The sequence below is a fragment of the Cyprinus carpio genome, chromosome A22, assembly GCF_018340385.1.
Source record: "Cyprinus carpio isolate SPL01 chromosome A22, ASM1834038v1, whole genome shotgun sequence".
In the NCBI taxonomy this organism is placed as follows: Eukaryota; Metazoa; Chordata; class Actinopteri; order Cypriniformes; family Cyprinidae; genus Cyprinus; species Cyprinus carpio.
In genome coordinates, this window is record NC_056593.1 from 16,236,677 (window position 1) to 16,249,623 (window position 12,947).

General features: G+C 37.4%; 1 protein-coding gene across 1 annotated transcript in view; it reads right to left on the bottom strand.

Moving 5' to 3' along the window:
• The window catches only part of LOC109052145 (cullin-associated NEDD8-dissociated protein 1-like), a 149,678-nt gene that overhangs the window by 23,963 nt on the left and 112,768 nt on the right, over window positions 1-12,947 (bottom strand).

Sequence of the window (12,947 nt, forward strand, 5' to 3'; positions counted from 1 at the left end):
CATCTACAAACTTTTCTCTTTTTTCCTTGCTCTTTCACTCTGGGGAGGACCTTCCATGCTGTACAAAGTTTCATGTTGTTCGTCAACGCACTTATGTTCTTTACGCTCCCAAAAATCATAAACAGAAGTGTACAGCCGAGCTCATACTGACTCATGCGTTTTAAGAACAAACTGAAACTCTTGCGGGTGTGCGAAGCCGCATATGTGGATGATGGAATTTTCTTGTGGTTTGATTTTCTATCAAAAAAGTGTTGCGCCTAGACAGGTGGGCTGCACTTTAACCCATGGGAAGAGTTTTCCTCTTTCCCTTTCCCCTGCTCCCTTTAAATGTACCTTTTAGCAATTACATTATGTGATATCTTCAGCAGTCCGGTCACGTACAAGGGATAGTTCACGGGGCCAAAATTACAATTTTGATGTTTATCTGCTTACCCCCCATGGCAGCTTCTTCTTGCTTGCTTGGTTTAATGGTGGATTGCAGACTTATAAGTGCAATTACCACCCACCTATCTCTCAAGTGGACCATTGCGCCTTCTAATTGAGAATTGTAATATAGTGTGTTACTGGTCCTTTTTGAACATAGGTTGGCGGTAATGCACTGATAATTCTGCGATCCAGCATAAAGCACAATACGAAAAAGAACGCCCTCAACGCGAAGGCTGGCTGTGAGCACATTCACAAGAGTTCTAACCAGTTTGGACAATTGCGTGAATCATGAGGTAAAGAACCGATTATAACTGTGTTCAGTTTTCGCTCCGCCACATAACGGATCGTTTTGTGTCTTTACACATCAATGTATAGTCGATGCGAGCCGCAGGGTTTAATTTGGATGTGTCTGTGCATGTTTTTTTTACTCTCATAGATTTTGTTACCATGCCATGCATTATACGTTCTGAGAGACTGCAATGCCTGAAGCTAAAAATTCATAATTTTGTGTTTTACTGAAGAAACAAAGTCACCTACTCTTGGATGCCCTGGTTGGTAAGCAGATGAACATCACATTTCATTTTTTGGGTGAACTAGCCCTTTAAGAAGTGGCGATGATTGGTAAAATGTGATCACAGCAAATGTTGACTTCCTGTGCTTGGATGTGCTTGACATTTTGTGATGTTAACAATTTGTATATCAGTCTTCAAACCATTTTCCTCAAGAGATTTGATAAGTGATGATTAAAGTACGCATTATAGATTTAATAGCAAATAAAGGCTTTTTTAGCTACTGCTAATGTTATTTAAAGTGCTTAGTAAAATGAGAGTGTCATGAAATCCCTCCTCATGAGCATCACCACCCTCTGCTGCCTGAAAGCTAAAAAAAGGGTTGTTGATAATATGCAGACAGGACCATGTGAGACACCAAATGTTTGAGATCTAAGATAAGCAGAGTAACACTGGTCAATTCGCCTGTTGTGTGAGAGTAGGGCTAAGTTTTAAGAACAACCACACATGCTTGTTAAAACTGTAATTTCAGCAAACAGAGTTCAACAGAGTAACAGACTAGCTTTTCTTGCTTTGATGCTCTGTTGGCAGTGATGTAAAACAGTTGTGTTCCACGAGCTGCGACAGTGTTCACGGGTGACATTAAAATTATTTTAACAGCTGTCGGGAACGCCTCGTCATTTTTTTTTTTTTAATGTCAGTACTTTTACCAAAGACAACAGAGCATGTCAAACTTACTGTCAGCCGAGATTCTGAAGTGCATGAATTTAAAAAATGGCATCCTTTATAATGTCTGTACAGTACAAGTAGACTGAAATATATCTGTGCAGGGAATGGTCTTTGAAAGTGTAAAGAGTTTTAAATGAGTTTTATTCTTAATTGAGCTTATAATACGAGGTGGTGCACATAATTGGTTCCACATGCGTTCCCCATGTGCGACCAAAATAAAAAAAATGCTTTTTTTTAGCTTATATGAGAATCCAGGCTGAAAAAAGTATTTGTGCACCCCTGCTTATAATACATAAATGAGTGACAGACCAAATAGCCGAATCAAATCGCTGCACTGACACTCGCTGCCAGAGGTCATCTTTATCCATCGAGCTTTGCAGAATGTCAGACCATTTCAGACAGTTTTTTTGGTAAATTTTCTTTAACTATGGCAAAAAGATGTTGTTTTGGCACAGGTCTTTCAGATATTCAGAATGACTGTAAATGTAGTTTCGTTGCAATCTCAGAAATCAGCCAGTAATCTCTTAAAAGGCAAGTATATAGTCAGACTTTTCTCATTTCTTTAATGACCGTGACTTTATGTTAAATTTCCATTATGTTTGCCCTTCTCCATTAAATACAAAGACTGTATGAATAAAGTTTGTGTGCTTGAGCAGTTTTAAGTTGAAAAACAAAGAACATGCTGATGGACTCCATTGTGAATCTCTGGTTTTCAACAGCTCTGTGCCTCTAGTAATTAATAATGTGACATTCAGTCAAAGTTTAAACCTTATTTTCAGAAAAACTGAAAGAAAAAAATTAAACCAAAAGTAGGTTCAAATAACAATTGAATGTTCCTGAGGCATGCTGTAATGACCTCTGTGTTGGTTCTCCAGTATGGTAACATGCTCTTTTTAATGCTGAAGAAGACACAGATAGCTTTCTCTACAAGGCAGACAAATATTCCAGTCAAGAGGAAGTAAAGGCGCGTCAAGTCAATCCTCTTTGTGAACACCTAGGGGTCAGTAACCACTGGAGGTAGTCAGTCCCAATGAGCCCTTTGAATTCATGTATCTATTTTTTAAATGTTATATGTATACGTTTAATACTATCATTTCATGGTAATTTTACATTAAGTTGTTTTACTGCTTTTATTGGTCTCTCGGCCTTGTAAAGCTGATCTTTTTCTCTGGTTAGAGAGTCGTTTTAATTTCAGTAGTTCAACCTGGAAGACCAGTTTGAACCAGCAAAGACCAGCAACCCATCTTGGACTAAATAAGGATATTAAATACAACATATATATATTGTGCAATAAATATTTATTTATTTATTTATTATATTATTTATCTGTTCATTACTTAAAATTTAGCATAAGATAGCACTTTTATCAGTATTCTGGATTAACATAATTGTTAATCAACAGGGTTTTTATTTATTTGTACTGTATATCTGCAGTACTCTGACTCTGTCACAAGGAAACAAACATACGTCTGCTTAGACTTGACAATGTTGTCGCTAAGCACTTTCCCACAATCAAATTACCTAATTCAATACTGCAAACACTTCTGTGTTTCTGTTTTCAGACAATATCAGGAGTACATCATTGATAGCTGCACCAGTCCAATTTAAGTCCGTACTTACCCAGGCTACATTTTGGCTCTGATAGAGTAGATATAGAGATTTGTGCAATATTTGTAAAGTTATACAATGTATATAAAATTTGATTATTAAAGTTAGTTTAGCAATTAGTGACGCAAAAAGATGATGCAAACCACTTCCTGTGTGTGTCCCATTTGTCCACATTGTCACACACACCACACCACAAACACACACCCACACACACACACCACACCAACATAGCACAACCAAACAACAACAACAACACAAAGCACTAAGACAGAACTTAGAATCAGACTTAATAATTATGCGACCTTTCACATGAAAACCCATGTAGTGCACTGTTTTCTTGTCAGAAATATAAAAGGTGCTCTCGGGGACCAGACACACACACACACAAAAAAAAATCTTGATTTTTTTTGAGCTCTAATTGGGTCAGTCAAGCACAGAAGTCAACTATATGAATGTGTTTTTTTTCTGTTGGATGAACAAAGGGTACTTGTTCCTGATAGGGTGTCTATTAATGGATGTGTGGTCACTCTTGGAGGAAAAGTTTTCAAAAATGAACCTTTTGAGGATCCTGGAGATTGCAACTGTTGTGGGGAACCTTTAAGGTTCATTTCTGAACCTTTTTGAAAAGGTTCTAATTGGAAACTTCACTTAAAGGTGCATTAATGACCCTCATCAGTTCCTCTTTGAACCTTTTTCTAGATAGCATAACGTTAGTGTTTTTGTTATTATATTATACATTACTACATTACTAATCCAATTACACTATAAAGACAGAACAACCATGATTGTCCAAAACGGTTTAATACATAATATGTATTATAAACAAACCATCAAACACAATATATAAAACAACTATCATCCATAAATATGTGTACAAACAAACTAACATTTTTTAACATCTGCCTTTGCTAGTGCAGAGTTGAGTAGTGAATAAGAAACTAAGTGAATGTGTTATAGTTTGGTTTAGATATGAATACTGTTTCTATTAAGGTATATCATATTATTATCATATTATTAATGCATGGTTTATAAAGTGCTTAAAAATCACAATACAATCCACATATAAACAATGTTATAGTATTTAATTAGAAGCTGTCAATTAATTACAATATGAAGTACATGTTGTTATACTGTTATTTTGATGAACGAACTTACAGCCAATGAAACTGTAATGCCAGTGCACAGAACGGAAGCGATAATTGCAATCATCTCTGGTCTTGGTTTTGTTCCTTCATTGGGGAGTTGTCTTTCTGGTCTCGCTGGAAGACAAAAGATTTACAAAAGCTGAGAGAAAACACGCGTGCATCATAATGTCTATACAAAAGAATATAGGCTGATATATAAACATTTTGTCCATCATGTGGTTTTCACACATCTTCAATCAAAAAGTTTAACAGTCTGGTTTTCTGATACATCTTCTGATACATCCATGACGTAACACGAGTATTCTCCTGCATCATGTGTTGAAGGTTGTTGAGTTGTAGGAAGAAGTTTTCTCCTCTTATACTCCTCAGGGAAACTTTCAGCTCTGTTATTGTTACCGTCGATCCTGTCTGCTTCACTTGTACCCATTAATTATATCATGACACCTTCTTGTATTTCTGTCATACTCCAGTGCACGTTTTAATTGTATGCAGAGTTTTATTATAAGAACAATGTAAAACAGCAGAGCCTTCAATAAAACCAACACCAGGTCTTCTGCAGAGACACTGAAAACAAGAAGAAGAAAAAAAGAAAGAAAGGTAGTTTTTTCTTTACAAATAATTGCTATTAGAAACACAGGCAGCAGACTAAAAAAAACACCACCTGTGTAAACAATCAGAAACAAATTAATTTCTCTCTCAGACTGAGCTACATCACCAGAAACATGCACTGTAGAAAATGCATAATATCTCAGCCTCTTCTATAGGATGTCATGAGATTTCTGTCATAATATTAAATTTCTCTATTTTAAAAATTCCTATCTTCCTCTACTGTGGCTCTATTGTCCAAAGAAAGAACATAAAATCCATGCAGTAAAATGTCTAAGTATTCTGTTAGTGTTACAATTATACAACCAACCTGGTACTGAGATGAGGTGTTATAACAACAGCACTGAGTCAGCACATGCATACACAGACGGTATTTAATATGGTGACGCAATCCTCAAATGTTGTGGAGTTTAGTACATGCAATGTTTAGAACCTATGATATATGATGTTAACTGACGTTTCTGGGTTGTGTTGCCATATCTGATTTAGTCTGTGTAACTCCATGCATTGATCAATGTTTTGGTTTGATTCAAGAGTGAAAAAAAGGCTTAAATTTCAGTCTGTTCATCTTACATATAAACTAAATATATACTCGTATTTAAGAAAGGATCCCCTAGATCAGTATCAGCATATTTCAGTGTGGGGCCCCAGGCAACCGAATTATTATTTTATTACTCTTTGCAGTAAACTGTATTTCCAAAATATCAGAAATACCAAAATAATAATTATCAGTCCACAACATCTGACTTGTGATGCTGCCAGGAATCATAAATCACACTATGTTTGTTTTCATTTATGGCCAGGACAACTTGTCCCAAACTGACTGCCAGTGTTCTTCCAAGGCTTTTTGCATAGAAGCTTTTCCTCGCAGCTGTTCATTTACCCAAAGCTTTTCAATACAGTGTACAATGTGGTCATCTAGTGGTACTAGGCAAAGTATCGCACATACCAAACTGCCACACGGGTTCACATGTTTTGGTTCGGCAACTGTTTTATATTTTATTTTGGGGTTTAAATAAATAATTGTCATTACCAGTGATTCATTCATTTATTTGAGTGCAGTACACTCACTACGCGATTTAAATTAACACAAATTATAAATTAAATCTGCAATCTGTCCGTTTAACTATGGCCGATATGCCTGGTAATGATATCTACATAGGGCAAACTTCATAAAACACCCAAATAAAATAAAAATAAAAATTAAACCCCCCGATACTGCGGAGCAATCAAGTGTGGTAACATGGCAAAACTAAGGTTCGCCACCGATCACATGCTTTTGACAATCGCATTCAATATAGTGCGGCCACGTGCAATGTGAAGTGTGTGTGAGTGTGTGTTTTGACACAAGAGTCAGAGCTGCTGGACATTTTATTTTCCTTTTGCCAGAATTTAAATGCTCATCTTCTGAATACATATACAAAAGATTTAAAAGTTGTAAAGTGTATATGATTTAGCCTATCCACCTTATTTTTCAACGCAGAATTTAGCCATTTTCTGTGAATGTGTGAGACTTCCGGTTCAATAGTCACTGTAGGGAAAGAACGAGAAGAATAACAAAGTGCAGTAAACTGTAAAACTGTTTGCACTACAAGCCAGTGTGTTCATAATTAAAAATAATACATTAAAACAATATGGTAAGACACACCATTATTTGCATTATCAATCAGCAAAATAGCATTGAAGCGGATTGAGACCGGAAGCCAGACATCACGTTACAATTTACAAATGGCTGCACCCACTCTTATGGGAAAAATAAGGTGGATGTGAAAATGGCTGCACTTACCTTCTGAGACTGCCAGGCTGACAACACCAAATTACTGTTTGTAGCAGAGGTACATTCCCAACAAATCTTCAAACTCTCAAAACAATAAGTCCATCTGCTAGCAATCATCTTCAGCTCTGTGAAGGTAAATGCTTCAATCATCATTAAAACATATCTTATTCATTGCCCACTCTTACCAACACATTAAACTATTCACAAGCACACATTCATTTTCGAAACAACACTCTCATGGCCTTAGACGTCGTCGTAGATGTAAACTCATCCCCTGTACTTTTTTTATTGTTCACGTAGAGCAGGGGTCTCCAACCCTGCTACTTGATAATTACAGAGACAGGTGTGTTTGAAGCAGGCTTGGAACTGAAGTCTGCAGGATGGTAGTTCTCCCAGGAGCAGGGTTTGGAGATCCCTGACGTAGGAGGTTTTCATGGGACAATGTACATAAAGAAATCTAGATTTAAAATTCAAAGAGAATAGATCATCTTTACAGTATGTGCTCATACCCCTGCTTTATCCACCATTCAGAGAAGTCATGATGAATTAAAAGGGATAGTTTCACCCAAAATTGAAAACTACCTCATGATTTGCTCACCCTCAGGCCATCCTAGGTGTATATGACTTTCTTCTTTCAGACAAAGACATTCGGAGTTATATTAAAAAATGTCCTGGCTCTTCCAAGCTTTATAACGGCAGTGAATGGGGGTCGAGATTTTGAAGCCCAAAAAAAGTGCATCCATCCATCATAAAAAGAGCTCCATGTGGCTCTGGGATATTTTAAAAATATCCAGATTTAAAACTTTATAAACCATAATATTTTGCTTCCGCTAACTGTCATACACGCATTCACAAGAGAGTGGCGTTCCAACATGAAGAATTTAAAGAATTCTACCAATAATAATTTAAATGACATTCAAACAGGGATTTAACTTTTTCGTAAAACAGCTGCCAAATATTGCTGGATTCAGACTCACTATGTTCTTCTGCTTTAAATCTCACCTCATGTTCGGAATTCCCTTTTCTTTTCTTTCACCCACTTATGACGTCTTGCCTTTCCAGTGGGCTGATTACACATGTGATTTAGAGCATGGTCACACAGAGGGCGTTCCCCATAGTGTTCGACGCAGCTCGAGTTCCTGAAGAGGAACTATCAAAATACTTCATACTTCATGTGTCAAATAAAGTAATTCTTCCATAACACTAGCAAAGATTGTCACAATGACCTTAAAAACACTAACAACAGGCACCATGATTCAGCATTTTCTTTTGTAAAATTTCTTTATTGCTTTCAAATTGCTGATTTGATTTATGTTCTGTTTTGAACTTAAGTTATGAAAGGAGTTTTTAAACGTGCAAGTTGGCCTGTAGGTTTTTTGTGTCTGAGTAAGAAAGGAAATTCTTCAATTGCAGTGTAGTCAGTGAATACAGTTTGTGCCAAGCAAAGATAAATAATGAACAGTATAGTCCACATAGACTGCTGTTGTGCAAACTGTTGTGCTGACCTAATTATTGAGAATTAAAAAAAAAAAAAAATCTGTAGAAATATAAAAATAGAAAATAATTGGCCTGTCCAAAATCCACATGCCTGTTCATCTGGTGAGAAAGCACCAAGAGAAGTGACAGACATACACGAACCTTTCCTCAAAGGGGGCAAGTCACTGGGGCCACTAACATAACTCAGAAAAATGGGAAACTCTGGCAATCAGGAGGGACACGCCATTAACCAAACTAAGAACACAGCTATCCTCAGAAGGCAGGAGGGACACGCCATTAACCAAAATGCAGGGCCCAGGGGGCCCCCCCCTACTCCCTGATTAAGTTTAAGGGATAAGGTGAGTAGACCATCTATTAAAAACCCTAACCAGGAAGATGACTAGACAGAGGCTCAGGGAACTGCCTACTTGAAAAACAGGGGCAGCCCGACCACAGAGTACTTGAAAGAAACCTACATTACAAGGGAGAGACCAGACCTTTAGTCAATGGTTCGCCAACAAGTGAAATACATGAGAACAACATTAGTCCAGACTCAAAGCCTGATGTAAGCAGATTTTCTTAGTGTACACCTCCTAGAGAGAGGAGGGGCGAGAGTGGCCACGCTACTCTTCTGATCCTGCCTATGATCTTGGATCTATGGTCTGGATAGCAGAGCATGAATCTTTAAAGAGGACGACTCACCCTGGGACTCACCATGTGCGTCTTCTCCCACAGGGGGCATTTTTGGCATATCCACGCTCAGCCACACCCTCAACATTAGCAAAATCTGAATGTTGAAAAGTTGCAGCTGAGCCGAACATGGTCTTTCCCTATGATCTCACTAACCCCATGTGGAGGTCGAGAAAAAGGGGAGACTCCTGGGGGAGGGGAGGTTATGACTGGCCAGAAAGCACTCATCTAATCCGCAAGCCATTACTCCTAGCATTTCCCCGTAAGCGGGGCTGGAGTTAGGTTGGGAGGATTCAGTCCTCACACTCTCATCATCATCACCAACCACATCCATGCCCCTGACTCTCACTAGATGAGCCCCAAATAGCGCTATCTGCGGGATCCGATAACCTGAGAAAAAGAGCGTCTGGATCCCACCGAGCGCTCAAGCTGCAGTGGAAGCTTTCAATGGGTCCATAAACTTCTCAAAGTTTTTCTGCAAGCTCAGCCTGCAAACCTTGCATTCTGAGTTATCCGTCATGCTTCGGCAGTAGCGGGACCCGAACCGCAAGATGCAGACGCTTGTCCCTCATCCCTCGAGAAGTGGGACAAATGCAGAGGGAGCTTTCTCAATGAGCACATTCAGAGCCCTCAAACCCCGAATACGCTGCTCCTGAAAAAGGACACATAAAGCATAAAGCTTTAAAGCATAGATGTCCTTGTCAGAAACCTCGGACATGGAGGCAAAACACTTTCTAAAATGCTCACTTGCCTTGGTTTCTCCATAACGCCTTCACACCTACTGTCAAAACAAATGGTTCCTGAAGACAAAAGTTGGCTACGTGTTCAGCAGGCGCCCGCTTATACTTCTGGGCTCCCACCTGTGATGTCACGGGCTACGTGGGCCAATGGAATTGGAGTGGTTTCACATGTGCTTTCGACACTGGTCCTGCTGGTGACAGTTGCCCATAGTGTCCACTAGAGGACGCAGTGTGAATTTCCCTAGAAGTGGAAACCTATATTTTCATATATTGTGAGGATGTATATATGTACTAATAATATATTGCCTTATATGAAAAAATATGACTATTATAATATATATCACTACTCGGATATAGGGACATAAATACATATATTATTTCCGTATGCAAAAGCACGACCTCCACTCGTGTTAATGGTGATGTGCTGAAAGTATTTTGGCTTTTGTTAAAGTCCCCTGTTACAATAAATGCTGCATCAGGGTATGTGGTTTCCTGCTTGCTTATATTTCCATACAGTTTCTTGAGTGCCTGAAGAACTCAAAGTCTGGTTTGTGGTGCGCGACAAAGGAGCCAATTTTTTTTATGAGCATGTGTCTATCGTAGACAGTTATACTATCAACATCTAGCATGAAAAACACAAAATTACATGTAAAGTAGACGAAAAACTGCAAAAGTTTAGTTGGAGCTGGCTACACGACTGTCATCTTTGGCCCCATCTTGAATCACACCTGATGGGACACAGTGGCTGCGTGTCATTTTGGAGGCTGCGTCCTCCAGAGGTCGCAGTTTAAGGTTGCATTCATCATCGGGGAAGTCTCATTTAAGAAAAGTAACCGTTATTGCAATACAGAGAACTTTTAGTATTTTAAATTGCAAAGTAAAAAGAAATTATAGTATTTTAAAACCTCACAAGGAAATAACAGTCAACTTTATTATGGTTACTTTTCTTAAATAAGACATCCTCAATTACGTATGTCATCTTCTAAATATCTTCTAAATGAGACACAACCACTTAAGCCTAGTTTTCCATAAGCCTACACTTAAGCCACTTAAGTTTACTGTTATCGCAGTATGGTTCAGTAGAGTACAGTATGGTACGGTACACAATTATTTCCGCTTCCATTGTCAAAAGTTGTGAATGGTACCAAAATAGTGAACCGTACCATACCACTTTTTTGAGACCCCTTCCATTGGGGTATCTAGCCACAGTAGTCTGGTACCTAAAGGGGTGGAGCTAGACACACTGCAGAACGTTGATTGGTTGACAGAGAATCATCACCTGCATTTGCTACAAGGGGAATGACAACAAAGGGTCATTGCAATTTGGCACTTCGAAGACCTAGGACAGTCTTGTGCTCTACTTCCTATTGCATGCACACACTCTCAAGTGGCCAAGACCCCCCAAGGTGTGACTCACAATGTGGGAAAGGGAGGGAGGTGGGGGAGACTGGAAATTGGGTCAAATTTTTCAAGGTCTTACTGAAAATTCCCAATAAACATTTCAAAGCCTGAAAAATTAATGGTTAAAATCTAGCATTTGTATTAATTTGTATTTGTATTGTATTTATTTAGAGAGCAGGGGTTGGCACACAACAAGCAAACAAACAGAATCACACATTTGGTATGTATCATTGGTCAAAGAGGTTTTGTCACATGTGATTGAAGACAAAGAGAAGAGTTAAGCTGAAACTCCATAGCTATATATATATATATATATATATATATATATATATATATATATATATATATAGCTTATATTAAAAAAAAATGAAAAAAAAAAAAAATCTAAATATTGGTGAAAAAAACAGGAAACCAACCTGGGAATATATAAACAAATAAATAAAAGGTAAAAAAACTTATAAATAATATTATATAAACAAATAAACCAATATTTAGATTTTTATTTTTTCATTTTTTTTATGAAGCCTAAATTAAGTTTGCCCATGAAATATAGTTATAGGCATATATTCTACTTACATTCTATTCATTATTAAATCTATTATTTATTATGACCACTAGATGGCCACACTCTACATTTTTCAGTATTCAGTAATAACCAAAGTGGCCAAAAATAAAGGCAAGAAGGATGTGAAAGATTTGATGTGATCACATTATTGGACTCTGACAGTTAAATCCTTAAATTGACTTGATAAGTTTTCCAACATGAGAAAGAAGACTTTAAAAGAGAGAAAGTTTAAACAATTATCTCAAATGAAGTTGACAAAAATATAAACAAAAGAAATCAGAGTATTTAAAAAAAATGTCTGCAAGAACAAATTATAGTCCAGTTAACACAAACAGACAGCATAATACTCTTAGCGCACAAAACAATTTAAAACACTTTTTTTTTTTTTTTTGCAGGTGAAGAAAATGTGAGAGCTGTGACTAAATAAATGACATAAATAGTAAGTGGAAGGCTAATCTTGTTATCACATCCTGCCTTGATCTAGGTGAGACTTTTGTGGTTCTTATTTGCACAGTGCAAACCAGTGAGACATTTTGTGAGCTTGTCTCAACACTTTAAGGCAAACTATCCAAAGTAATTACTCCAAAGTAATTAGTTAATTAATAACTGAACACATTCATATTCAATATTCAATGAAAAAAAAAATGCAACTCCATATTCAAGTGCTTTTATTATAATATCAAGGAGCAGCATCAAATACATGAAGCTGCCATGGCAACCAGATTCCACAGTAATTTCCTGTAAAAGCAACTCTGATTCTATTTTTGCTGCGAAAAAACATAGCAATGAACACGACTGGTTGAAAATGCATAACAAACAACATTTACCACAAAGTATGCTATTAACCAACATGAAATAAAGGAGTGGATGCCTACTCATACACTGTTTGAAAATGAAATGAAAAAGTTAACTACACAAAAATTTTATATTCAGTAAATCCATAAAAAAAAATAATAAAAAAAAGACAATTTGGCATTATAATCTAAAATTTATGTTTGGGTTCTGTTCAGTTTCAATTAATAAAAACACTGCACTTACAGCAGTTTAAATGTTTTGCAATGAGTATCAGCAACTCAGCACACCTGCAATAGCACAGAAACAGCTTTCCTTCTCTGCAAACAAGACCTGAGATGGTAGCTATGAGGACAATGAGGATATTCTACGTCAGTGACCTTAATAGCTGGGAAATATTTACATTTTTGACAGTTGTCTGAACTCCGGGACACACCTTGTGAAACAGGGACGTCTGGTCACCCTATTCAGGATCTATCAGTT